General features: G+C 43.1%; 1 long non-coding RNA gene across 1 annotated transcript in view; it reads right to left on the bottom strand.

The window, feature by feature from the left end:
• Positions 1 to 4578, bottom strand: part of LOC133218421 (uncharacterized) — a 404246-nt gene that overhangs the window by 158983 nt on the left and 240685 nt on the right. The window lies entirely within an intron of this gene.

Raw genomic sequence — 4578 nt, 5'->3', positions numbered from 1 at the left:
ATTTTTGTCTGTAAATCATTAATAAAGGGACCTCATCAGGATTCAACTAACCCCCAAAATATGCATCAACTTCTTGTGTCATATTGGACTTCAGCACCGCGTTTTATTTCATGTGGTCGAGGGCAACCTAGAACAGAACGGAATAAAACATGGCAAAAAAGAGATTAACCAGCAAGGAAATAAATACCTAGGTGCAGCATGCAGGGCTTCAACCTGCAGTAACAGGAATGCACAGTCTCTCGTGTATGTATTCATCATTCAAAATATACAGGAGACTGAAACAAGGATGCTGTTAATGCCCCAAAAGCAAAATCTTGATTTGGATGGTTTCTACGTGTAGATCCCAGCCTGGACATTTAGGACAACACCGAACACAAACAAGATTCCAGTTATTCCCATTAAAACCCTGGATACTGAGTGAAGTGACAAGGCTCAGGGTGCTCAAGCATATAACACATCCCCAAGCAAATGGCTCCTGATTTTAAGATAATTCCACCTCCACGACCCACAGCGCTCTAGTTGTTCTTCAAATGTTAGGAAATCAGATGCACTCACCAGCTGGAAATAAAAGTACCTTATTGAAGAGATGCCATTCAAAGTGCAACAGACTCAATTAAGATTTCTTGATCGAATCTTGACTTAAAATCTAACAAATACACATCCTTTGCAACAAGTATATGGTATTTGTTTGTCAGGGAACGCTTAAGAGCCTTGGGTGACATGGTTTAGTGTGAGATGTCCCTGCCCATGGCAGGGGGGTTGGAACTGGATGATCTTAAGGTCCTTTCCAACCCTAATCATTCTATGATTCTATGTGTACATAATTCAGCTTTCTGGCTGTGCACATTTCAATTATTAATAAAGCTATTTCATTAAAACCAGATTTTCAGAAGGGAGGCATTGATACCTCAATAGGAAACAACCCCCAGAGTACAGTATAAGACATGGCAGACTGCAGCATGCACAGGAGCAAAGCAGCAGGCACTGTGCTTGCTGCACACCCCTCTCTGGTGAAAGCAAAGCAGAGAGCCTGCGTTCTGCTCACTGTTCAGTACTTCTGGTGCACCAAGGCCTAGAGATGCTCTGCAATACAGGTATAGTCATGCCTCACTCCCTCCAGTAATTTGGAGCTTTAAGTGAGTTGGTATTTTCATTGTTAACCAAGGCTGAAGGACTGAGATAACATCAAGTTAAATATAAATGCACCTCTGAAAACCACAGCCGTGTTCTTGCTGTTTATAAATAACTGGGAACACAAAATTCTGCAGAGAGCCAGAAAAACGCTTACAATTCAACAGAGATTGTCACTATCTTTGGAAGAATCTCTCAGGGGCTGAGGCAGGAAGGATGGTGCCAGCTGTATGCTCAGTCTCAGGAACGATTTAAAGGGAACAAGGGCACTAAGAGATCCCAGATTGCTTTGGGTTGGAAGGGATCTTAAAGCTTATCCAATTCCAACCCCCTGCCATGGGCAGGGACACCTTCCACTACAGCAGGTTGCTCCAAGCCCTGTCCAACCTGGCCTTGAACACTGCCAGGGATGGAAGCATTCAAGGCCAGCTATTTTCATATTATGTATTCATTCTATATAAATATATTTTATATATTCAATATCTTATTTTTCTTATAGATTTGCAGCTATTTCCCTAACTGCTCTCCCAGGTGAGGGCATCTCAGTCTAAGCTGCACAGGATGTGTAGGGGATCATTTTCCAGAATATTCATGGGAGGAAGTACTGCAAATTAATATGAATATACACACAGTTATACCACAAGGCATTTAGCACACATCACTGTCAGATACAATTTAAACCCAACCTGGTTTAACACTGACATTTCTCTGTGCTCCCAGCACAAAACTGAGGACACATCTGCTTTCATTTATGTAATGCTCGCATCGCCCGTGCTAAAATCAGGTATTTATCCTAGAGCATGGGACCAAGTGTTGCCCGGTAGCTGAACATTTTAATATGTAAAGCTGAATTCAGCCTTAATGAACTCAAGAGCTTTTAATGTTGGCAAGCTGCACAAAAATTGCTGAAAGGAACGATAACCGCTTCACCACTGGTCTCCTCCTGCTTTTATAATGTCCATGGTCACCTAAAAAAGAGTTGAGCTCCGCAAAACACTTCCCACCTCGATCTTTCTCTCCAGTTACATGTTCATTTGCCACATTCACATGGTATCAGTGATTTACTTTGCTGGTTGGTATTTGCCACTTAAACATTCCTCTTCCCTCCCTTAGCACAGAGCTGCTCACGTGTCGCCCTTTGCAGATCCCCCCTTAAATGTGCCAAGCACACACTAAAACACAGCCAAGCTCTTGCTGCGGCCAGGACAATGTGCCCTGGGAAGATCCGCAGACATCAGGACTGCACCAATAGCTGGATACTTTTCCACTCCAGCAGGAACCCCCTTCTTCCAGTTCTTCCAGAACCCCCTTCTTCCTAAACTGCTGGCCAGTTTAGGAGCTGGGGTGTGGTGGAAGGTGCCAATATCAGCACAAAGGAAGCAAAACTAAATGAAAGAAGAAGTTTAATCTGCTGCTGAACTAAGGACTGCTTGGTCTCTTACGGGTGTAATCCCTGGTAGAGTACAGCCAATGTCTCCCCAGCACATCAGACACCGACACAGACCAGCTCTGACACTGCCTCCCTCCAAGTAATTGGCTCCTCAGTTTAATGAATCTCTGGATGAGCTGTTTCCTCTGTTCGCTTAATGAGACATCAGCTGTCTGAACTTTAACCTTGAAGCAGAAGAACAGCATCTGACTTAATAGCAAAGAGTTTGCCTGAGCAGCCAGCCACGACAGACCTCTCTGATTAAAGTCAATGGGCGATTCAATTGAAAGATTCAGATGTGATTAGGGCAGAGGAAAAAAATAATCCAAACCAAACCCAACACAGACAGGGTACCATTAATATCCTCTCCCATACCTACTGCTTCTCCCTTGCTCCTTTGGCAGAGGGAGAATTACCAGAGAATTACTAACAGAGAACGGCGTCATGTAACTGGAGCTCGGTTGAACCAGGATCTGCAAAGGAAACTTGAGTTCATTTTGAACTTTAATTCAAATGGGTATTGCAAATTCCAGAGGGAAAAAATCACACTGAGGGCTATTAAATAGATACAACTTCTGGCTTAAAAAGCACTCCAATCAAAAGCCAAAAGAGTATTCTAAGAAATACCTTAACATGCTTGTCCTTACATGTGTTATTTACTACGAAGGGAGATCACTGCACAGCATTTACAGACCAAATCACTGTCCTACCTGAGGATCAGAGAGATCATTGCTGGTCTCCTGTCACTGTCCAAAACCCTCCCTAGGTGAAGGATGAGCCAGCAGGGATTTTCTCACTTCAGTCCTGCAGTAAAGATTAACTAGACAAGTTAAGTGCAGTACACTATTAAAACATTGCAATGTCCCAGTGATTACCTATTTCTCAAGACTCTTCTGCAAAGCTGTTTTATCAAGCAACTTACATAAGAAAATGGTTATTTTGACTTCCAAATTCCCCATAAACTTATCGAAGACAGAAAATACCTGTTTACAGATTATGAAGTGTTTTCAGTGAGTATCTGCCATCAGTCAGAGCTGAACCCATTTCCTTTGGCTCCTCCAAGTCACTCAGAAGAATCAGTTTCTTTTTTCTCCCTTTTTTTCAGCATGGGATGGAGTCAAAGCTGATGGACCTGCTGTAGGGATGAGGGCAGTTTCTTGGCCATTCAGCACAGTGAGCAGGTTCCCCTACCAAGGCCCTGACTGTCTATTTGGTAAAGGGAATTCAGAAGTCTGAGGTGGACAGTGACTGGAGCACCAGGCAGAGGACCAGTTCTGCTAGAGGAGAGGTTTAAATGACTGAGTACAATGAAAACAATCCAGGGGAGATCTACAAAGAGGTTCTCAGCATCCCAAACACACAGCAATAACCAGACATAAAAAGTGCCCTTACCAAGCATGATCTTTTCATGTCCTTGATGTGGAACTGATGGTCAAACACTTCGAATGACAGCTGTTGTTTCTGCATCCTCTGCAAGCACATGAGCAACCGGCACAGCCTGTGCCAAGACCATTAGTAGTACTGCCTGTGTTCAGCACTCACACCCCACTGGAGTTCAGATTAACATGTCAAAGTACTGACAGGCTCTGGGAAATTTTAATGAGCCAAGAAAAATGGCCTTTCCATATGAAACTGGTAATCTAAATGAAATTGATTGCTAAATCCCCATTTGTTCCCTGTGTGTTTAAATACGGAGCTTTCCTTTCTGCTCAGGGAAGATGAAGGGAAAGTAAAGCACACACAGTTTTGAAAGGGTTTTTCTACTGGGAAAGAAATGAAGATGCTTAGTTAAAAGAAGTAGTCACCACAGCCTTCATTAAAATAAAACACACCACTTGTTATTCCCTGCAGGGAAAGGAATGAAAGAAAGTTATCAACAGACTTGGTTCCCTGGCAAGAGAGCTTACAAATGAACAACCACTGGTGTGTGATGGGCTCAGAGCAGGATAAGAATTGGAGAAAAGGCAGGTGGATCCAAGAAGCAGCCAATTAAATAGTAAACCAAGGGTTTCATTTGC

Source organism: Neopsephotus bourkii, unplaced genomic scaffold (assembly GCF_033783945.1).
Source record: "Neopsephotus bourkii isolate Nb327-2 ecotype Australia unplaced genomic scaffold, CSIRO-AGI_Nbou_v1 NB_1250, whole genome shotgun sequence".
Classification (NCBI taxonomy): domain Eukaryota; kingdom Metazoa; phylum Chordata; class Aves; order Psittaciformes; family Psittacidae; genus Neopsephotus; species Neopsephotus bourkii.
Note: the sequence above shows the minus strand (reverse complement) of the source record. Positions and strands in the feature narration are given on the sequence as shown.